This window comes from Scyliorhinus torazame, chromosome 6 (genome assembly GCF_047496885.1).
Source record: "Scyliorhinus torazame isolate Kashiwa2021f chromosome 6, sScyTor2.1, whole genome shotgun sequence".
Lineage (NCBI taxonomy): Eukaryota > Metazoa > Chordata > Chondrichthyes > Carcharhiniformes > Scyliorhinidae > Scyliorhinus > Scyliorhinus torazame.
The window spans coordinates 1,260,382-1,284,365 of record NC_092712.1 but is presented as its reverse complement, the minus strand read 5'-3'; the positions used below and the strand labels follow the sequence as shown (position 1 = coordinate 1,284,365).

At 52.5% G+C, this 23,984-nt stretch overlaps 1 protein-coding gene across 5 annotated transcripts in view; it reads left to right on the top strand.

Moving 5' to 3' along the window:
* LOC140424649 (dystonin-like) overlaps positions 1–23,984 on the top strand; it is a 302,630-nt gene that overhangs the window by 22,548 nt on the left and 256,098 nt on the right. The window contains exon 1 of one of the 5 annotated variants that reach the window (XM_072507886.1): positions 13,139–13,396. The exons of the other annotated variants lie outside the window; for them this stretch is intronic. The gene's annotated coding sequence lies outside the window, so the exon portion shown is untranslated. Of the gene's footprint in view, positions 1–13,138; positions 13,397–23,984 lie in introns of those variants that run through there. 5 annotated transcript variants of the gene reach the window in all.

The window sequence follows — 23,984 nt, the reverse complement described above, 5'->3', positions numbered from 1 at the left end:
AGGGACTTGGGAGTCCTTGTTCACGATTCTCTGAAGGTTAATGTGCAGGTTCAGTCGACACTTAGGAAGGCAAATGCAATGTCAGCATTCATGTCGAGAGGACTAGAATACAAGACCGGGGATGTACTTCTCAGGCTGTATAAGGCTCTGGTCAGACCCCATTTGGAGTATTGTGAGTAGTTTTGGGCCCCGTATCTAAGGAAGGATGTGCTGACCTTGGAAAGGGTCCAGAGGAGGTTCACAAGAATGATCCCTGGAATGAAGAGCTTGTCGTATGAGGAACGGTTGAGGACTCTGGGTCTGTACTCGTTGGCGTTTGGAAGGATGAGGAGGGATCTTATTGAAACTTACAGAATATTGCGAGGCCTGGATAGAGTGGACATGGAGAGGATGTTTCCACTTGTAGAAGCAGAGGACACAATCTCAGACTAAAGGGACGATCCTTTAAAACAGAGATCAGGAGGAATTTCTTCAGCCAGAGGGTGGTGAATCTGTGGAACTCTTTGCCGCAGAAGGCTGTGGAGACCAAATCACTGAGTGTCTTTAAGACAGAGATAGAGAGGTTCTTGATAGATAGGAGCTTTGACAAAGGGTCACCTGGGACTCGAAACGTTCGCTCTTTTCTCTCCCTACAGATGCTGCCAGACCTGCTGAGATTTCCCAGCATTTTCCCTTTGGTTATTATTTATATAGATAGGTTCTTGATTAATAAGGGGATCAGGGGTTATGGGGAGAAGGCAGGAGAATGGGGATGAGAAAATATCAGCCATGATATACCGCTTTGGATACTGTTGGGGGGGAGACTTACCAGGGGTAAGCCATGGGGTACAGGTCTCTGGCACAGAGTCTGTCCCTGTTGCCCAGAAGGGAAGGGGGGAGAGGAGTAGAGCATTAGTCATTGGAGACTCCATAGTTAGGGGGATAGATAGGAGATTCTGTGGGAACGAGAGAGACTCGCGGTTGGTGTGTTGCATAGAACATAGAACATAGAACATAGAACATAGAAAATACAGCACAGAACAGGCCCTTCGGCCCACGATGTTGTGCCGAACCTTTGTCCTAGATTAATCATAGATTATCATTGAATTTACAGTGCAGAAGGAGGCCATTCGGCCCTTTGAGTCTGCACCGGCTCTTGGAAAGAGCACCCTACCCAAACTCAACACCTCCACCCAACACCAAGGGCAATTTGGACATTAAGGGCAATTTATCATTGGCCAATTCACCTAACCCGCACATCTTTGGACTGTGGGAGGAAACCGGAGCACCCGGAGGAAACCCACGCAGACACGGGGAGGACGTGCAGACTCCGCACAGACAATGACCCAATCCGGAATCGAACCTGGGACCATGGAGCTGTGAAGCAATTGTGCTATGCACAATGCTACCGTGCTGCCCTTAAGAACAAATAAATCTACACTATATCATTTTACCGTAATCCATGTACCTATCCAATAGCTGCTTGAAGGTCCCTAATGTTTCCGACTCAACTACTTCCACAGGCAGTGCATTCCATGCCCCCACTACTCTCTGGGTAAAGAACCTACCTCTGATATCCCTCCTATATCTTCCACCTTTCACCTTAAATTTATGTCCCCTTGTAATGGTGTGTTCCACCCGGGGAAAAAGTCTCTGACTGTCTACTCTATCTATTCCCCTGATCATCTTATAAACCTCTATCAAGTCGCCCCTCATCCTTCTCCGCTCTAATGAGAAAAGGCCTAGCACCCTCAACCTTTCCTCGTAAGACCTACTCTCCATTCCAGGCAACATCCTGGTAAATCTTCTTTGCACCTTTTCCAGAGCTTCCACATCCTTCCTAAAATGAGGCGACCAGAACTGTACACAGTACTCCAAATGTGGCCTTACCAAAGTTTTGTACAGCTGCATCATCACCTCACGGCTCTTAAATTCAATCCCTCTGTTAATGAACGCGAGCACACCATAGGCCTTCTTCACAGCTCTATCCACTTGAGTGGCAACTTTCAAAGATGTATGAACATAGACCCCAAGATCTCTCTGCTCCTCCACATTGCCAAGAACTCTACCGTTAACCCTGTATTCCGCATTCATATTTGTCCTTCCAAAATGGACAACCTCACACTTTTCAGGGTTAAACTCCATCTGCCACTTCTCAGCCCAGCTCTGCATCCTATCTATGTCTCTTTGCAGCCGACAACAGCCCTCCTTACTATCCACAACTCCACCAATCTTTGTATCGTCTGCAAATTTACTGACCCACCCTTCAACTCCCTCATCCAAGTCATTAATGAAAATCACAAACAGCAGAGGACCCAGAACTGATCCCTGCGGTACGCCACTGGTAACTGGGATCCAGGCTGAATATTTGCCATCCACCACCACTCTCTGACTTCTATCGGTTAGCCAGTTTGTTATCCAACTGGCCAAATTTCCCACTATCCCATGCCTCCTTACTTTCTGCATAAGCCTACCATGGGGAACTTTATCAAATGCCTTACTAAAATCCATGTACACTACATCCACTGCTTTACCTTCATCCACATGCTTGGTCACCTCCTCAAAGAATTCAATAAGATTTGTTAGGCAAGACCTACCCCTCACAAATCCGTGCTGACTATCCCTAATCAAGCAGTGTCTTTCCAGATGCTCAGAAATCCTATCCTTCAGTACCCTTTCCATTACTTTGCCTACCACCGAAGTAAGACTAACTGGCCTGTAATTCCCAGGGTTATCCCTAGTTCCTTTTTTGAACAGGGGCACGACATTCGCCACTCTCCAATCCCCTGGTACCACCCCTGTTGACAGTGAGGACGAAAAGATCATTGCCAACGGCTCTGCAATTTCATCTCTTGCTTCCCATAGAATCCTTGGATATATCCCGTCAGGCCCGGGGGACTTGTCTATCCTCAAGTTTTTCAAAATGCCCAACACATCTTCCTTCCTAACAAGTATTTCCCTCCCAGGTGCCAGGGTGCGTGATGTCTCGGATCGTGTTTTCAGAACCCTTAAGGGGGAGGGGGAGCAGCCCCAAGTTGTGGTCCACATAGGTACCAACGACATAGGTAGGAAAAGGGATAGGGATGTAAGGCAGGAATTCAGGGAGCTAGGGTGGAAACTTAGATCTAGGGCAAACAGAGTTATTATCTCTGGGTTGTTATCCGTGCCACGGGATAGCGAGACGAGGAATAAGGAGAGAGAGGAGTTGGAACACGTGGCTACAGGGATGGTGCAGGTGGGAGGGTTTCAGATTTCTGGATAATTGGGGCTCATTCTGGGGTCGGTGGGACCTCTACAAACGGGATGGTCTACACCTGGACCAGAGTGGTACGAATATCCTGGGGGGGAAATTTGCTAATGCTCTTCGGGAGGGTTTAAACTAGTTCAGCAGGGGCTTGGGAACCTGAATTGTAGCTCCAGTATACAGGAGGTTGAGAGTAGTGAGGTCATGAGTAAGGTTTCAAAGTTGCAGGAGTGTACCGGCAGGCAGGAAGGCAGTTTAAAGTGTGTCTTCTTCAATGCCAGGAGCATCCGGAATAAGGTGGGTGAACTTGTGGCATGGGTTGGTACCTGGGACTTCGATGTTGTGGCCATTTCGGAGACATGGATAGAGCAGGGACAGGAATGGTTGTTGCAGATGCCGGGGTTTAGATATTTCAGTAAGCTCAGGGAAGGTGGTAAAAGAGGGGGCGGGGTGGCATTGTTAGTCAAGGACAGTATTACGGTGGCAGAAAGGACGTTTGATGAGGACACGTCTACTGAGGTAGTATGGGCTGAGGTTAGAAACAGGAAAGGAGAGGTCACCCTGTTAGGGGTTTTCTATAGGCCTCCAAAAAGTTCCAGAGATTTAGAGGCAAGGATTGCAAAGATGATTTTGGATAGTAGCGAAAGCAACCGGGTAGTTGTTATGGGGAACTTTAACTTTCCAAATATTGACTGGAAACGCTATAGTTCGAGTACTTTAGATGGGTCTGTTTTTGTCCAATGTGTGCAGGAGGGTTTCCTGACACAGTATGTAGATAGGCCAACGAGAGGCAAGGCCATATTGGATTTGGTACTGGGTAATGAACCAGGACAGGTGTTAGATTTGTAAGTAGGTGAGCACTTTGGTGATAGTGACCACAATTCGATTAAGTTTACTTTAGTGATGGAAAGGGATACGTATATACCGCAGGGCAAGGGTTATATCTGGGGGAAAGGCAATTATGATGCGATGAGGCAAGACTTAGGATTCATCGGATGGAGAGGAAAACTGCAGGGGATGGGCACAGTGGAAATGTGGAGCTTGTTCAAGGAACAGCTACTGTGTGTCCTTGATAAGTATGTACATGTCAGGCAGGGAGGAAGTGGTCGAGCAAGGGAACCGTGGTTTACTAAAGCAGTCAAAACACTTGTCAAGAGGAAGAAGGAGGCTTATGTAAAGATGAGACATGAAGGTTCAGTTAGGGCGCTCGAGAGTTACAAGTTAGCTAGGAAGGACCTAAAGAGAGAGCTAAGAAGAGCCAGGAGGAAACATGAGAAGTCTTTGGCAGGCAGGATCAAGGATAACCCTAAAGCTTTCTATAGATATGTCAGGAACAAAAGAATGACTAGGGTAAGAGTAGAGCCAGTCAAGGACAGTAGTGGGAAGTTGTGCTTGGAGTCTGAGGAGAAAGGGGAGGTGCCAAATGAATATTTTTCGTCAGTATTCACACAGGAAAAAGACAATGTTGTCGAGGAGAATACTGAGATTCAGGCTACTAGACTAGAAGGGCTTGAGGTTCATAAGGAGGAGGTGTTAGCAATTCTGGAATGTGTGAAAATAGATAAGTCCCCTGGGCCGGATGGGATTTATCCTAGGATTCTCTGGGAAGCTAAGGAGGAGATTGCTGAGCCTTTGGCTTTGATCTTTAAGTCATCTTTGTCTACAGGAATAGTGCCAGAAGACTGGAGGACAGCAAATGTTGTCCCCTTGTTCAAGAAGCGGAGTAGAGACAACCCCGGTAATTATAGACCAGTCAGCCTTACTTCTGTTGTGGACAAAATCTTGCAAAGGTTTATAAGAGATAGGGTGTATAATCATCTGGAAAGGAATAATTTGATTAGAGATAGTCAACACGGTTTTGTGAAGGGTAGGTGGTGCCTCACACACCTTATAGAGTTCTTTGAGAAGGTGACCAAACAGGTGGATGTGGGTAAAGCAGTTGATGTGGTGTATATGGATTTAAGTAAAGCGTTTGATAACGTTCCCCACGCTCGGCTACTGCAGAAAATACGGAGACATGGGATTCAGGGTGATTTAGCAATTTGGATCAGAAATTGGCTAGCTGGAAGAAGACAAAGGGTAGTGGTTGATGGGAAATGTTCAGACTGGAGTCCAGTTACTACTGGTGTACCACAAGGATCTGTTTTGGGGCCACTGCTGTTTGTCATTTTTATAAATGACCTGGAGGAGGGCGTAGAAGGATGGGTGAGTAAATTTGCAGATGACACTAAAGTCGGTGGAGTTGTGGACAGTGCGGAAGGATGTTGCAAGTTACAGAGTGACATAGATAATCTGCAGTGCTGGGGCTGAGAGGTGGCAAATGGAGTTTAATGCAGAAAAGTGTGAGGTGATTCATTTTGGAAGGACTAACAGGAAGCCTGAGTACTGGGCTCATGGTAAGATTCTTGGCAGTGTGGATGAGCAGAGAGATCTTGGTGTCCATGTACATAGATCCCTGAAAGTTGCCACCCAGGTTGAGAGGGTTGTTAAGAAGGCGTACGGTGTGTTAGCTTTTATTGGTAGAGGGATTGAGTTTCGGAGCCATGAGGTCATGTTGCAGCTGTACAAAACTCTGGTGCAGCCGCATTTGGAGTATTGCGTACAATTCTGGTCGCCGCATTATAGGAAGGATGTGGAAGCATTGGAAAGGTTGCAGAGGAGATTTACCAGAATGTTGCCTGGTATGGAGGGAAGATTTTATGAGGAAAGGCTGAGGGACTTGAGGCTGTTTTCGTTAGAGAGAAGAAGGTTAAGAGGTGACTTAATTGAGGCATACAAGATGATCAGAGGATTGGATAGGGTGGACAGTGAGAGCCTTTGTCCTCGGATGGTGATGTCTAGCACGAGGGGACATAGCTTTAAATTGAGGGGAGATAGATATACGACAGATATCAGAGGTAGGTTCTTTACTCAGAGAGTAGTAAGGGTGTGGAATGTCCTGCCTGCAACAGTAGTGGACTCGCCAACACTAAGGATATTCAAATGGTCATTGGATAAACATATGGACGATAAGGGAATAGTGTAGATGGGCTTTAGAGTGGTTTCACAGGTCGGTGATCGAGGTTCGAAGGGCCTGTACTGCGCTGTAATGTTCTATGTTCTATGTTCTATGATTGAATGGCGGAGCAGACTCGATGGGACGAGTGACCTAATTCTGCTCCTATGTCTTATGGTCTTATTTTAACAAGGGGCATTTTAACAGGCCATGTTTTAACAGGTGGTATTTTAACAGGACATATTTTAAGAGTCGGTATTTTAACAGGCGTTATTTTAACAGGCGGTATTTTAACAGGCGGTATTTTAACAGGTGGTATTTTAACAAGCGGTATTTTGACAAGCGGTATTTTAACAGGTGGTATTTTAACAGGCCGTATGTTAATAGGCGGTATTTTAACAGGCGGTGTTTTAACAGGCAATGTTTAAGAGGCCGTATTTTAAGAGTCGGTATTTAAGAGGCCGTATGTTAACAGGCGGTATTTTAACAGGCGGTGTTTTAACAAGCGGTATTTTAACAGGTGGTATTTTAACAGGCCGTATGTTAAGAGGCGGTATTTTAACAGGCGGTATTTTTTTTTTTAAATAATATTTTATTGAAAATGTTTGGTCAACCAACACAGTACATTGTGCATCCTTTACACAACATTATAACAATACAGATAATAATGACCTTTTTTATTTAAACAAGAACAAAAGAAAACAACAACAAATAAATAAATATTAAATAACAAAAATAAAAACTAGCCCTAATTGGCAACTGCCTTGTCTCAGGCCACCCCCCCCACCCCCCACCCCCCCCCCCCCCCCCCCCCCAAGTCCTGGGCTGCTGCTGCTGTCTTCTTTTTTCCCCCATCTATCTTTCCGCAAGATATTTGACGAACGGTTGCCACCGCCTGGTAAACCCTTGAGCCGACCCCCTTAGGACGAACTTAATCCGCTCTAACTTTATGAACCCCGCCATATCATTTATCCAGGTCTCCACCCCCGGGGGCTTGGCTTCTTTCCACATTAGCAATATCCTGCGCCGGGCTACTAGGGACGCAAAGGCCAAAACATCGGCCTCGCTCGCCTCCTGCACTCCCGGCTCTTGTGCAACCCCAAATATAGCCAACCCCCAGCTTGGTTCGACCCGGACTCCTACTACTTTCGAAAGCACCTTTGTCACCCCCATCCAAAACCCCTGTAGTGCCGGGCATGACCAAAACATATGGGTATGATTCGCTGGGCTTCTCGAGCACCTCGCACACCTATCCTCCACCCCAAAAAATTTACTGAGCCGTGTTCCAGTCATATGTGCCCTGTGTAATACCTTAAACTGAATCAGGCTTAGCCTGGCGCACGAGGACGACGAGTTTACCCTGTTTAGGGCATCTGCCCACAGCCCCTCCTCGATCTCCTCCCCTAGCTCTTCTCCCCATTTCCCTTTTAGTTCGTCCACCATAGTCTCCCCTTCATCCCTCATTTCCCTATATATATCCGACACCTTACCGTCCCCCACCCATTTCTTCGAGATGACTCTGTCCTGCACCTCTTGTGTCGGGAGCTGCGGGAATTCCCTCACCTGTTGCCTCGCAAAAGCCCTCAATTGCATGTACCTGAATGCATTCCCTTGGGGCAACCCATATTTCTCAGTCAGCGCTCCCAGACTCGCGAACTTCCCATCCACAAATAGATCTTTCAATTGCGTTATACCTGCTCTTTGCCACATTCCATATCCCCCATCCATTCCCCCCGGGGCAAACCTATGGTTGTTTCTTATCGGGGACCCCCCCAATGCTCCGGTCTTTCCCCTATGTCGTCTCCACTGTCCCCAAATCTTCAGTGTAGCTACCACCACCGGACTCGTGGTATAGTTCCTTGGTGAGAACGGCAATGGGGCTGTCACCATAGCCTGCAGGCTGGTCCCCCTACAGGACGCCCTCTCTAATCTCTTCCACGCCGCTCCTTCCTCCTCTCCCATCCACTTACTCACCATTGAAATATTAGCGGCCCAATAATACTCACTTAGGCTCGGTAGTGCCAGCCCCCCCCTATCCCTACTACGCTGTAAGAATCCCTTCCTCACTCTCGGAGTCTTCCCGGCCCAAACAAAACCCATGATACTCTTTTCTATCCTTTTGAAAAAAGCCTTCGTGATCACCACCGGGAGGCACTGAAACACAAAGAGGAATCTCGGGAGGACCACCATCTTAACCGCCTGCACCCTCCCTGCCATTGACAATGCTACCATATCCCATCTCTTGAAATCTTCCTCCATCTGTTCCACCAACCGCGTCAAATTTAGCCTGTGCAATGTGCCCCAATTCTTAGCTATCTGGATCCCCAGGTAACGAAAGTCTCTTGTTACCTTCCTCAACGGTAGGCCTTCTATTTCTCTACTCTGCTCCCCTGGATGCACCACAAACAGCTCACTCTTCCCCATGTTCAATTTATACCCTGAAAAATCCCCAAACTCCCCAAGTATCCGCATTATTTCTGGCATCCCCTCCGCTGGATCCGCCACATATAGTAGCAGATCATCCGCATATAAAGATACCCGGTGTTCTTCTCCTCCCCTAAGTATTCCCCTCCATCTCTTGGAACCTCTCAGCGCTATCGCCAGGGGCTCAATCGCCAGTGCAAACAGTAATGGGGACAGAGGACATCCCTGCCTTGTCCCTCTATGGAGCCGAAAATATGCCGATCCCCGTCCATTCGTGACCACACTCGCCACTGGGGCCCTATACAACAGCTGCACCCATCTAACATACCCCTCTCCAAACCCAAATCTCCTCAACACCTCCCACAGATAATCCCATTCCACTCTATCAAATGCTTTCTCGGCATCCATCGCCACTACTATCTCCGTTTCACCCTCTGGTGGGGCCATCATCATTACCCCTAACAGCCTCCGTATATTCGTGTTCAGCTGTCTCCCCTTCACAAACCCAGTTTGGTCCTCATGAACCACCCCCGGGACACATTCCTCTATTCTCATTGCCATTACCTTGGCCAGGACCTTGGCATCCACATTGAGGAGGGAAATTGGTCTGTAGGACCCGCATTGTAGCGGATCCTTTTCCTTCTTTAAGAGAAGCGATATCGTTGCTTCTGACATAGTCGGGGGCAGTTGTCCCCTTTCCTTTGCCTCGTTAAAGGTCCTCGTCAGTAGCGGGGCGAGCAAGTCCAAATATTTTCTGTAAAATTCAACTGGGAATCCGTCCGGTCCCGGAGCCTTTCCCGTCTGCATGTTCCTAATTCCTTTCACCACTTCTTCTACCGTGATCTGTGCTCCCAGTCCCACCCTTTCCTGCTCTTCCACCTTGGGAATTTCCAGCCGATCCAAAAAATCCATCATTCTCTCCCTCCCATCCGGGGGTTGAGCTTCATACAATTTTTTATAAAATGTCTTGAACACTTCGTTCACTCTCTCCGCTCCCCGCTCCGTCTCTCCTTCCTCGTCCCTCACCCCCCCTATTTCCCTCGCTGCTCCCCTTTTCCTCAATTGGTGTGCCAGCAATCTGCTCGCCTTCTCTCCATATTCATACTGTACACCCTGCGCCTTCCTCCATTGTGCCTCTGCAGTGCCTGTAGTCAGCAAGTCAAATTCCACATGCAGCCTTTGCCTTTCCCTGTACAGTCCCTCCTCCGGTGCTTCCGCATATTGTCTATCCACACTCAAAAGTTCTTGCAGCAACCGCTCCCGTTCCTTACTCTCCTGCTTCCCTTTATGTGTCCTTATTGATATCAGCTCCCCCCTAACCACCGCCTTCAACGCCTCCCAGACCACTCCCACCTGAACCTCCCCATTGTCATTGAGTTCCAAGTACTTTTCAATGCATCCCCTCACCCTTAGGCACACCCCCTCATCCGCCATTAGTCCCATGTCCATTCTCCAGGGTGGGCGCCCTCTTGTTTCCTCCCCTATCTCCAAGTCTACCCAGTGTGGGGCATGATCCGAAATGGCTATAGCCGTATATTCCGTTCCCCTCACCCTCGGGATCAATGCCCTACCCAACACAAAAAAGTCTATGCGTGAATAGACTTTATGGACATAGGAGAAAAACGAGAACTCCTTACTCCTAGGTCTACTGAATCTCCACGGGTCCACCCCTCCCATCTGCTCCATAAAATCCTTAAGCACCTTGGCTGCTGCCGGCCTCCTACCAGTCCTGGACTTCGACCTATCCAGCCCTGGTTCCAACACCGTGTTAAAGTCTCCCCCCATTATCAGCTTTCCGGTCTCTAGGTCTGGGATGCGTCCTAGCATTCGCCTCATAAAGTTGGCATCGTCCCAGTTCGGGGCATACACGTTTACCAAAACCACCATCTCTCCCTGTAATTTGCCACTCACCATCACGTATCTGCCCCCGTTATCCGCCACTATAGTCTTTGCCTCGAACATTACCCGCTTCCCCACTAATATAGCCACCCCCCTGTTTTTCGCATCCAGCCCCGAATGGAACACCTGCCCCACCCATCCTTTGCGCAACCTAACCTGGTCTATCAGTTTCAGGTGCGTTTCCTGTAGCATAACCACATCTGCTTTAAGTTTCTTAAGGTGTGCGAGTACTCGTGCCCTCTTTATCGGCCCGTTAAGCCCCCTCACGTTCCACATGATCAGCCGAGTTGGGGGGCTTCCCACCGCCCCCCCCCCCTTGCCGGTTAGCCATCATCTTTTTCCAGCTTCTCACCCAGTTCCCACGCAGCTGTATCTCTCCCAGACGGTGCCCCCCCACCCATCCTTTCCCGTACCCACTCCCCCCTTTCCCCAGCAGCAGCAACCCAGTAATTCCCCCCTCCCCCCCCCCCTGCTAGACCCCCCGCTAGCGTAATTACTCCCCCCATGTTGCTCCCAGAAGTCAGCAAACTCTGGCTGACCTCGGCTTCCCCCCGTGATCACGGCTCGCACCGTGCGACGCCCCCTCCTTCCTGCTTCTCTATTCCCGCCATAATTATCATAGCGCGGGAACCAAGCCCGCGCCTCTCCCTCGGCCCCGCCTCCCATGGCCAACGCCCCATCTCCTCTCCCTCCCCACCTCCCCCCATCACCACCTGTGGGAGAGAGAAAAGTTACCATACCGCAGGATTAAAACATAAAACCCCTCTTCGCCCCCCCCCCATTCGCCCCACCACTTTGTCCAAACGTTCATTTTCATAATCCAATCATTCCAATTTTTCTTCTACAATAAAAGTCCACGCTTCATCCGCCGTCTCAAAGTAGTGGTGCCTCCCTTGATATGTGACCCACAGTCTTGCCGGTTGCAGCATTCCAAATTTTATCTTCTTTTTGTGAAGTACCGCTTTGGCCCGATTAAAGCTCGCCCTCCTTCTCGCCACCTCCGCACTCCAGTCTTGATAAACGCGGATCACCGCGTTCTCCCATTTACTGCACCGAGTTTTCTTCGCCCATCTAAGGACCATTTCTCTATCCTTAAAACGGAGAAATCTCACCACTATGGCTCTGGGAGTTTCTCCTGCTCTCGATCCTCGCACCATAACTCGGTATGCTCCCTCCACCTCCAACGGACCCGTCGGGGCCTCCGCTCCCATTAACGAGTGCAGCATCGTGCTCACATATGCCCCGACGTCCGCCCCCTCCACACCTTTAGGAAGGCCAAGAATCCTCAAGTTGTTCCTCCTTGCGTTGTTTTCCAGTGCCTCCAACCTCTCCACAGATCGTTTCTGGTGTGCCTCCTGTATCTCCGACTTCACCACCAGGCCCTGTATATCGTTCTCATTCTCTGCTGCTTTCGCCTTCACGACCCGAAGCTCCTGCTCCTGGGTCTTTTGTTCCTCTTTCAGCCCTTCAATCGCCTGTAATATCGGGGCCAACAACTCTTTCTTCATTTCCTTTTTTATCTCCTCCACGCAGCGTTTCAAGAACTCTTGTTGTTCAGGGCCCCATATGAAACTGCCACCTTCCGACGCCATCTTGGTTTCTGCTTGCCTTCCTTGCCGTTGTTCCAAAGGATCCGCTGCAATCCGGCCACTTTCCTCTCCTTTTTCCATCCGTGTCCAGGGGGAACACCCTTCTGGTTTACCGCACGGTGTTTTTAGCCGTTAAAATTGCCGTTGGGGCTCCTATCAAGAGCCCAAAAGTCCGTTCCACCGGGAGCTGCCGAAACGTGCGACTCAGCTGGTCATCGCCGCACCCGGAAGTCTACAGGCGGTATTTTAACAGGCAATGTTTAAGAGGCCGTATTTTAAGAGTCGGTATTTAAGAGGCCGTATGTTAATAGGCGGCATTTTAACAAGCGGTATTTTAACAGGCCGTATGTTAATAGGTGGTATTTTAACAAGCGGTATTTTAACAGGTGGTATTTTAACAGACCATATGTTAATAGGCGGCCTTTTAACAAGCGGTATTTTAACAGGCCGTATGTTAAAAGGCAGTATTTTAACAAGCGGTATTTTAACAGGTGGTATTTTAACAGGCGGTATTTTAACAGACCATATGTTAATAGGCGGCCTTTTAACAAGCGGTATTTTAACAGGCCGTATGTTAATAGGCGGTATTTTAACAGGCGGTATTTTAACAGGCGATGTTTAAGAGGCCGTATTTTAAGAGTCGGTATTTAAGAGGCCGTATGTTAACAGGCGGTATTTTAACAGGTGGTATTTTAACAGGACTTATGTTAATAGGTGGTATTTTAACAAGCGGTATTTTAACAGGTGGTATTTTAACTGGCGATGTTTAAGAGGCCGTATTTTAAGAGTCGGTATTTAAGAGGTCGTATGTTAACAGGCGGTATTTTAACAGGCGGTATTTTAACAAGCGGTGTTTAAGAGGCCGTATTTTAACAGGCGGTGTTTAAGAGGCCGTATGTTAACAGGCGGTATTTTAACAGGCCGTATGTTAACAGGCGGTATTTTAACAGGCGGTATTTTAACAGGCAGTGTTTAAGAGGCCGTATGTTAACAGGCGGTATTTTAACAGGCCGTATGTTAACAGGTAGTATTTTAACAGGCGGTATTTTAACAGGCGGTATTTTAACAGGCGTTATGTTTCTCTTTTCCCACATGTCCGTGTTATCAAATCTTCCTGTTGCAGTTTGGTCCCTGGATAGTGAGATTTTTTTCTGAACTATTTCTGTCTCAGCACTCGGGCAAGTTGTCCATCCGGACTGAACGTGGACTTTGAACCGCCAGGTTCCAAAGTTGTTGCTGGTGTTTAGCTGGTGTTTTCTGATCTGGGTGAGAGTTTTGTTGGTGACAACTATGTTTTGTCTTGACTTAATCCCCAAGCATTGAATTAATGTGAAACTAACCAATGGTAGAAATGCACTCCAAGGAGATCTCAAATCCCTATGAATTGAGGAAAAGCATCGACAATACCACAAACATAGGAACAGGAGTCGGCCATTCCTTAACCCTATTTGCCAATTACTTTTCGTGACCCCCCTTCTAGCCCTCCTGACTCCTTGCTTAAGTTCCTTCCTACTTTCCTTACATTCCTCACAGGCTTTGTCTGTTCCCAGCCTTCTAGCCCTGACAAATGCCTCCTTTTTCTTTTTGACGAGGCATACAATATCTCGTTATCCAAGGTTCCCGAAATTTGCTATTTATCCTTCTTCCGCACAGGAACATGCCGATCCTGAATTCCTTTCAACTGACATTTGAAAGCCTCCCACATGTCAGATGTTGATTTACCCTCAAACAGCTGCCCCCAATCTAGATTCTTCAGTTCCTTTCAAATAGTGTTATAATTAGGGGCAGCACGGTAGCATTGTGGATAGCATAATTGCTTCACAGCTCCAGGGTCGCAGGTTCGATTCCGGCTTGGGTCACTGTCTGTGCGGAGTCTGCACATCCTCCCCGTGTGTGCGTGGGTTTCCTCCGGGTGCTCCGGTTTCCTCCCACAGTCCAAAGATGTGCAGGTTAGGTGGATTGGCCATGATAAATTGCCCTTAGTGTCCAAAATTGCCCTTGGTGTTGGGTGGGGTTACTGGGTTATGGGGATGGGGTGGAGGTGTGGACCTTGGGTAGGGTGCTCTTTCCAAGAGCCGGTGCAGACTCGATGGGCCAAATGGCCTCCTTCTGCACTGTAAAATCTATGAATTAACCTTCCCCCAATTTAGCACTTTCACCCGAGGACTACTCTTGTCTTTATCAAACAGTACCTTAAAGCGTACTGAATTATTGTCATAGAAGGCAGAGAGTATGAAATGAAAATCGCTCATTGTCACAAGTAGGCTTCAAATGAAGTTACTGTGAAAAGCCCCTAGTCGCCACATTCCGGCACCTGTTCGGGGAGGCTGTTACGGGAATCGAACCGTGCTGCTGGCCTGCCTTGGTCTGCTGTCAAAGCCAGCGATTTAGCCCTGTGCTAAACAGCCCCTTGTAGCAATGGAAGGGTGCTTTTCTAATTGGAGGGCTGTGACCAGTGGTGTTCCACAGGGATCAGTGCTGGGACCTTTGCTGTTCGCAGTATATATAAATGATTTGGAGGAAAATGTAACTGGTCTGATTAGTAAGTTTGCAGACGACACAAAGGTTGGTGGAATTGCGGCTAGCGATGAGGACTGTCAGAGAATACTGCAGGATTTAGATTGTTTGGAGACTTGGGCGGAGAGATGGCAGATGGAGTTTAATCCGGACAAATGTGAGGTAATGCATTTTGGAAGGTCTAATGCAGGTAGGGAATATACAGTGAATGGTAGAACCCTCAAGAGTATTGAAAGTCAAAGAGATCTAGGAGTACAGGTCCACAGGTCACTGAAAGGGGCAACACAGGTGGCGAAGGTAGTCAAGAAGGCATACGGCATGCTTGCCTTCATTGGCCGGGGCACTGAGTATAAGAATTGGCAAATCAAAAAGTTTGGGATTGATGGGTCCTTGGCAGATTGGATTAAACGTTGGCTAGTTCCACTAGTTGGTATGTCAGTGTCTTGGAGTCACAAATTTCAAGATGCTGGGAGTGAGAGGAGGAGAAACGTCTTTATTCAGAGAGCTGTTGGGGTTTGGAATGTGCTGTCTGGGAGAGAGGTGGGGGCGGATTCCACAGGAGGTTTCAGAAGAGAGCTGGATATAGATTTGAAAGTGATGAATTTAGAGGCTACGGAGATAGGGCTGGGGAACGGGATGAGCTGGCCTGCTGTACTGGGGGCCGGTGCAGGCACGATGGGCCAAATGGTCTCCTTCTCTGCTGTAAATAACAAACAAATGACAAGCGAACAACCATACTGCAGCTTCACAGAACCTTAGTTCGGCCACACTTGGCGTATAGTGTTCAATTCTGGTCGCCACACTACCAGAAGGATGTGGAGGCTTTAGAGAGGGTGCAGAAGAGATTTACCAGAATGTTGCCTGGTATGGAGGGCATTAGCTATGAGGAGCGGTTGAATAAACTCGGTTTGTTCTCACTGGAACGAAGGAGGTTGAGGGGCGACCTGATAGAGGTCTACAAAATTATGAGGGGCATAGACAGAGTGGATAGTCAGAGGCTTTTCCCCAGGGTAGAGGGGTCATTTACTCGGGGGCATAGGTTTAAGGTGCGAGGGGCAAGGTTTAGAGTAGATGTACGAGGCAAGTTTTTTACACAGTGGGAGTGGGTGTGTCTTGGAAATTATAATAAAGACAAATTCCTCGAGGTTCGATTTAAGGAAATTTATTTACACAAATATATTTGTGGAGAGAGAGTGTTCCAGCTGCATAGCCAATGCACTGCGCTCTGAGATTCGATTGAAGAATGCATATTTTTATAGTCTGAAATAACAGCTTGAAGTAAACAGCCATGTTTACATTAAATAGACCTTGGAAAATACGTAAGATGAAATATGTAGTCCGTATGTTCTTGCCCGTGGCTAAAAACAACTCGAGTACACATTTTGTTATCCTTCGGAGGACAATGTGTTATCATAATAAGGCCGAGACCAGAATATTAAGCAGTGTTTCATTTATGTTACCTGACCGACTTATTTTCATTCAAAAGCAGTGTTGAACTATAGTCAAGCATTTCCCAGCATGCTTCTAAGTTGGCACCTCATTAATTTATCTTCCACAGGGTGCCTGGAACTCGCTGCCGGAGGAGGTGGTGGAAGCAGGGGCGATAGTGACGTTTAAGGGACGTCTTGACAAATACATGAATAGGATGGGAATAGAGGGATACGGACCCAGGAAGTGTAGAAGATTGTAGTTTAGTCGGGCAGCATGGTCGGCACGGGCTTGGAGGGCCGAAGGGCCTGTTCCTGTGCTATATTGTTCTTTGTTCTTTCATTACTTTCTGAACTTGTTCCTGGCATTTTATGGATCTATGCAGTTGAATGAAGAGGTATGTTCCAGAAACATATAGATAGACAAAGTCAAAGATGCAAGACAATGTTTTGAATGCGAGCATTTGCAGGTAATTAAGTCTTTACAGATCCAGAGATAGGGGTAACCCCAGGTTAAAGAGGTGTGAATTGTCTCAAACCAGGACAGTTGGTAGGATTTCGCAAGCCCAGGCCAGATGCTGGGGGGTGAATGTAATGCGACATGAATCCCAGGTCCCGGTTGAGGCCGCACTCATGTGTGCGGAACTTGGCTATAAGTTTCTGCTCGGCGATTCTGCGTTGTCGCGCGTCCTGAAGGCCACCTTGGAGAACGCTTACCCGGAGATCAGAGGCTGAATGCCCTTGACTGCTGAAGTGTTCCCCGACTGGAAGGGAACATTCCTGCCTGGTGATTGTTGCGCGATGTCCGTTCATTCGTTGTTGCAGCGTCTGCATGGTCTCGCCAATGTGCCACGCTTCGGGACATCCTTCCCTGCAGCGTATGAGGTAGACAACGTTGGCCGAGTCGCACGAGTATGTACCGCGTACCTGGTGGGTGGTCTCATGTGTAATGGTGGTCGGGTACTGGCCCAATTGGTCAAGATCCTGGTGCAATCTTATACAACCTTCTTCACTATCCACTATGCCACCAATCTTGGTGTCATCTGCAAACTTACTAACCATGCCTCCTACATTCTCATCTAAATCATTAATATAAATAACAAATAACAGTGGACCCAGCACCGATCCCTGAGGCACACCACTGGTCACAGGCCTCCAGTCTGAAAAACAACCCTCCACAACCTCCCTTTGTCTTCGGTCGCCAGGCCAATTCTGTATCCAATTGGCTACCTCGCTCTGGATCCCGTGAGATTTAACCTTTTGCAACAACCTACCATGTGGTACCTTGTCAAAGGCCTTGCTAAAGTCCATGTAGACAATTGGAGTTCAGAAGAGTGAGAGGGGATCTCATAGAAACTTACAAAATTCTAACAGGATTGGACAGGGTAGACTCAGAAAGAATGTTCCCGATGGTGGGGGGAGCCCAGAACTAGGGGTCAGGGTTTGAGGATAAGGACTGAGGTGAGGAGAAATGTCTTCATCCAGAAAGCGGTGAATCTGTGGAATTCACTCCCACAGAAAGTAGTTGTGTAATGTCAAGAAGGAATTAGATACAGCTCTTGGTGATAAAGGGATCGAGGGACACGGGGGGAGGCGGGATCAGGATATTGAACTTGATGATCAGTCATGATCATAATGAATGGCGGAGCAGCCTCGAGGGGCCGAATGGCCTCTTTTTGCTTCTATGTTTCATGTTTCTGTGACCACTGCTCTGTGGTACAGGGGGCCATTCAGGTGGGGGAAGCAAAACGACAAGTGGTAGTTGTCGGGGATTCTATAATTAGGACAGCTGATAGCATCCTTTGTAAGCAGGACCGAGAGTCCCGCACAGGATGTTGCCTGCCTGGTGCCAGGGTGAGGGACGGTGCGTTGCCTGCCTGGTGCCAGGGTGAGGGACGGTGTGTTGCCTGCCTGGTGCCAGGGTGAGGGACGGTGTGTTGCCTGCCCGGTGCCAGGGTGAGGGACGGTGTGTTGCCTGCCCAGTGCCAGGGTGAGGGACGGTGTGTTGCCTGCCCGGTGCCAGGGTGAGGGACGGTGTGTTGCCTGCCTGGTGCCAGGGTGAGGGACGGTGTGTTGCCTGCCCGGTGCCAGGGTGAGGGACGGTGCGTTGCCTGCCCGGTGCCAGGGTGAGGGACGGTGTGTTGCCTGCCCAGTGCCAGGGTGAGGGACGGTGTGTTGCCTGCCCAGTGCCAGGGTGAGGGACGGTGTGTTGCCTGCCCAGTGCCAGGGTGAGGGACGGTGTGTTGCCTGCCCGGTGCCAGGGCGAGGGACGGTGTGTTGCCTGCCCGGTGCCAGGGTGAGGGACGGTGTGTTGCCTGCCCAGTGCCAGGGTGAGGGACGGTGCGTTGCCTGCCCGGTGCCAGGGGTGAGGGACCGTGTGTTGCCTGCCCGGTGCCAGGGTGAGGGACGGAATGTTGCCTGCCCGGTGCCAGGGGTGAGGGACCGTGTGTTGCCTGCCCGGTGCCAGGGTGAGGGACGGAATGTTGCCTGCCCGGTGCCAGGGTGCGGGACGGTATGTTGCCTGCCCGTTGTCAGGGTGAAGGATGGTGTGTTGCCTGCCCGTTGTCAGGGTGAAGGACGTTGTGTTGCCTGCCCGGTGCCAGGGTGCGGGACGGTATGTTGCCTGCCCGGTGCCAGGGGTGAGGGACCGTGTGTTGCCTGCCCAGTGCCAGGGTGAGGGACGGTGTGTTGCCTGCCCTGTGCCAGGGAGAGGGACAGTGTGTTGCCTGCCCAGTGCCAGGGTGAGGGACGGTGTGTTGCCTGCCCAGTGCCAGGGTGAGGGACGGTGCGTTGCCTGCCCGGTGCCAGGGTGCGGGACGGTATGTTGCCTGCCCGGTGCCAGGGGTGAGGGACCGTGTGTTGCCTGCCCAGTGCCAGGGTGAGGGACGGTGTGTTGCCTGCCCTGTGCCAGGGAGAGGGACAGTGTGTTGCCTGCCCAGTGCCAGGGTGAGGGACGGTGTGTTGCCTGCCCGGTGCCAGGGCGAGGGATGGTGTGTTGCCTGCCCGGTGCCAGGGTGCGGGACGGTATGTTGCCTGCCCTGTGCCAGGGAGAGGGACAGTGTGTTGCCTGCCCAGTGCCAGGGTGAGGGACGGTGTGTTGCCTGCCCGGTGCCAGGGCGAGGGATGGTGTGTTGCCTGCCCGGTGCCAGGGTGCGGGACGGTATGTTGCCTGCCCGGTGCCAGGGGTGAGGGACCGTGTGTTGCCTGCCCGGTGCCAGGGTGAGGGACGGTGTGTTGCCTGCACGGTGCCAGGGTGAGGGATGGTGTGTTGCCTGCCTGGTGCCAGGGTGAGGGACGGTGTGTTGCCTGCCCGGTGCCAGGGTGAGGGACGGTGCGTTGCCTGCCCGGTGCCAGGGTGAGGGACGGTGTGTTGCCTGCCTGGTGCCAGGGTGAGGGACGGTGTGTTGCCTGCCCAGTGCCAGGGTGAGGGACGGTGTGTTGCCTGCCTGGTGCCAGGGTGAGGGACGGTGTGTTGCCTGCCTGGTGCCAGGGTGAGGGACGGTGTGTTGCCTGCCCGGTGCCAGGGTGAGGGACGGTGCGTTGCCTGCCCGGTGCCAGGGCGAGGGACGGTGTGTTGCCTGCCCGGTGCCAGGGTGAGGGACGGTGTGTTGCCTGCCCAGTGCCAGGGTGAGGGACGGTGCGTTGCCTGCCCGGTGCCAGGGGTGAGGGACCGTGTGTTGCCTGCCCGGTGCCAGGGTGAGGGACGGAATGTTGCCTGCCCGGTGCCAGGGGTGAGGGACCGTGTGTTGCCTGCCCGGTGCCAGGGTGAGGGACCGTGTGTTGCCTGCCCGGTGCCAGGGTGAGGGACGGAATGTTGCCTGCCCGGTGCCAGGGTGCGGGACGGTATGTTGCCTGCCCGTTGTCAGGGTGAAGGATGGTGTGTTGCCTGCCCGTTGTCAGGGTGAAGGACGTTGTGTTGCCTGCCCTGTGCCAGGGAGAGGGACAGTGTGTTGCCTGCCCAGTGCCAGGGTGAGGGACGGTGTGTTGCCTGCCCGGTGCCAGGGCGAGGGATGGTGTGTTGCCTGCCCGGTGCCAGGGTGCGGGACGGTATGTTGCCTGCCCGGTGCCAGGGGTGAGGGACCGTGTGTTGCCTGCCCGGTGCCAGGGTGAGGGATGGTGTGTTGCCTGCCTGGTGCCAGGGTGAGGGACGGGGTGTTGCCTGCCCGGTGCCAGGGGTGAGGGACCGTGTGTTGCCTGCCCGGTGCCAGGGTGAGGGATGGTGTGTTGCCTGCCTGGTGCCAGGGTGAGGGACGGTGTGTTGCCTGCCCAGTGCCAGGGTGAGGGACGGTGTGTTGCCTGCCCAGTGCCAGGGTGAGGGACGGGGTGTTGCCTGCCCGGTACCAGGGTGAGGGACGGTGTGTTGCCTGCCCGGTGCCAGGGTGAGGGACGGTGTGTTGCCTGCCCGGTGCCAGGGTGAGGGACGGTGCGTTGCCTGCCCGGTGCCAGGGTGAGGGACGGTGTGTTCCCTGCCCAGTGCCAGGGTGAGGGACGGTGTGTTGCCTGCCCTGTGCCAGGGAGAGGGACAGTGTGTTGCCTGCCCAGTGCCAGGGTGAGGGACGGTGTGTTGCCTGCCCAGTGCCAGGGTGAGGGACGGTGTGTTGCCTGCCCGGTGCCAGGGTGCGGGATGGTATGTTGCCTGCCTGGTCCCAGGGTGAGGGATGGTGTGTTGCCTGCCCGGTGCCAGGGTGCGGGACGGTATGTTGCCTGCCCGGTGCCAGGGTGAGGGACGGTGTGTTGCCTGCCTGGTGCCAGGGTGAGGGACGGTGTGTTGCCTGCACGGTACCAGGGTGAGGGACGGTGTGTTGCCTGCCCGGTGCCAGGGCGAGGGACGGTGTGTTGCCTGCCCGATGCCAGGGTGAGGGACGGTGTGTTGCCTGCCCGGTGCCAGGGTGAGGGACGGTGTGTTGCCTGCCCGGTGTCAGGGTGCGGGATGGTATGTTGCCTGCCCGGTCCCAGGGTGAGGGACAGTGTGTTGCCTGCCCAGTGCCAGGGGTGAGGGACGGTGTGTTGCCTGCCCGGTGCCAGGGTGAGGGACGGTGTGTTGCCTGCCCGGTACCAGGGTGAGGGACAGTGCGTTGCCTGCCCGGTGCCAGGGTGAGGGACGGTGTGTTACCTGCTCGGTACCAGGGTGAGGGACGTTATGTTGCCTGCCCGGTGCCAGGGTGAATGACGGTGTGTTGCCTGCCCAGTGCCAGGGTGAGGGACGGTGTGTTGCCTGCCCGGTGCCAGGGTGAGGGACGGTGTGTTGCCTGCCCGGTACCAGGGTGAGGGATGGTGTGTTGCCTGCCCGGTGCCAGGGTGAGGGATGGTGTGTTGCCTGCCCGGTGCCAGGGGTGAGGGACGGTGTGTTGCCTGCCCGGTGCCAGGGTGAGGGACGGTGTGTTGCCTGCCCAGTGCCAGGGTGAGGGACGGTGTGTTGCCTGCCCGGTGCCCGGGTAAGGGACGGAATGTTGCCTGCCCGGTGCCAGGGTGAGGGACGGTGTGTTGCCTGCATGGTGCCAGGGTAAGGGACGGAATGTTGCCTGCCCGGTGCCAGGGTGAGGGACGGTGTGTTGCCTGCATGGTGCCAGGGTAAGGGACGGAATGTTGCCTGCCCGGTGCCAGGGTGAGGGACGGTGTGTTGCCTGCATGGTGCCAGGGTAAGGGACGGAATGTTGCCTGCCCGGTGCCAGGGTAAGGGACGGTGTGTTGCCTGCCCGGTGCCAGGGTGAGGGACGGTGTGTTGCCTGCCCGGTGCCAGGGTGAGGGACGGTGTGTTGCCTGCATGGTGCCAGGGTAAGGGACGGAATGTTGCCTGCCCGGTACCAGGGTGAGGGACGGAATGTTGCCTGCCCGGTGCCAGGGTAAGGGACGGAATGTTGCCTGCCCGGTGCCAGGGTGAGGGACGGTGTGTTGCCTGCATGGTGCCAGGGTGAGGGACGGAATGTTGCCTGCCCGGTGCCAGGGTGAGGGACGGTGTGTTGCCTGCCCGGTGCCAGGGTGAGGGACGGAATGTTGCCTGCCCGGTGCCAGGGTGAGGGACGGTGTGTTGCCTGCCCAGTGCCAGGGTGAGGGACGGTGTGTTGCCTGCCCAGTGCCAGGGTGAGGGACGGTGTGTTGCCTGCCCGGTGCCAGGGTGAGGGACAGTGTGTTGCCTGCCCGGTACCAGGGTGAGGGACGGGGTGTTGCCTGCCCGGTACCAGGGTGAATGACGGTGTGTTGCCTGCCCGGTGCCAGGGTGAATGACGGTGTGTTGCCTGCCCGGTGCCAGGGTGAATGACGGTGTGTTGCTTGCCCGGTACCTGGGTGAGGGACGGTATGTTGCCTGCCCAGTGCCAGGGTGAGGGACGGTGTGTTGCCTGCCCAGTGCCAGGGTGAGGGACGGGGTGTTGCCTGCCCGGTACCAGGGTGAGGGACAGTGTGTTGCCTGCCCAGTGCCAGGGTGAGGGATGGTATGTTGCCTGCCTGGTCCCAGGGTGAGGGACGGTGTGTTGCCTGCCCAGTGCCAGGGTGAGGGACGGGGTGTTGCTTGCCCGGTACCTGGGTGAATGACGGGGTGTTGCCTGCCCGGTGCCAGGGTGAGGGACGGTGTGTTGCCTGCCCAGTGCCAGGGTGAGGGATGGTATGTTTCCTGCCCAGTGCCAGGGTGAGGGACGGGGTGTTGCCTGCCCGGCACCAGGGTGAGGGACGGTGTGTTGCCTGCCCGGTGCCAGGGTGAGGGACGGTATGTTGCCTGCCCGGTGCCAGGGTGAGGGACGGTGTGTTGCCTGCCCGGTGCCAGGGTGAGGGACGGTGTGTTGCCTGCCCGGTACCAGGGTGAGGGATGGTGTGTTGCCTGCCCGGTACCAGGGTGAGGGACGGTGCGTTGCCTGCCCGGTGCCAGGGTGAGGGACGGTGTGTTGCCTGCCCGGTACCAGGGTGAGGGATGGTGTGTTGCCTGCCCGGTACCAGGGTGAGGGACGGTGCGTTGCCTGCCCGGTGCCAGGGTGAGGGACGGTGTGTTGCCTGCCCGGTACCAGGGTGAGGGATGGTGTGTTGCCTGCCCGGTGCCAGGGTGAGGGACGGTATGTTGCCTGCCCGGTGCCAGGGTGAGGGACGGTGTATTGCCTGCCCGGTGCCAGGGTGAGGGACGGTGTGTTGCCTGCCCAGTGCCAGGGTGAGGGACATCTCTGGCAGGATTGAAAGGGTTTTGGAGTGGGAGGGGGAGGCTCCAGTTGTTGTGGTCCACAAACATCATCGACAAGGCGAGGAAAGAGGACCTGTTGGAAGATCATCAGGAACTAGGAACTAAATTAAAGAACAGGTCTTCTTGGGTCATAATATGTGGATTATTACCAGAGCCACATGCAAACTGGAATAGGGATGAGAAAATTAGGGTAGTAAACATGTGACTAAAGGAGTGTTGCGGGAAAGAGGAGTTCCAGTCCATGGAACACTGACATCAGGGTTGGAGCAGGAGGAATCTGTACCGTTGGGATGGCTCCCACCTGATCCAATCTGGGAATCAATCGAGCGGAAAGGTTAAACAAGGTGGTCACAAGGACTTTAAACTGGGAAATGGGAGGAAGGGAAGGGTAAAGTTACAAGTAGTATAATGGTTAATGGGAATCTGAGAAGCAGGTCAGCGTGTGAGGAGAAGGTTAATAGGATGAAGAGGCAGGACCAATCTAACCACTACAGAGGGGAAAGGAAACGTAGAAATCATAATGTGAGGAGACTGTGGGGGTGAAAGTTGGGAATGAGGCTGAGTGTTATCAGAGATTACTAAATGTGTGAAAAGCGTAGTGCACAAGAAAATCCTGCGAGGGAAAGCCAAATCAGTCAGAGATATTTGAAAACCTTGGACGGGATTCTCCGAGCCCACGCGGGGGGCCCGCGACACTGGTCCATCACCGGGACAGGATTCTCCGAGCCCGGGCGGGGGGCCCGCG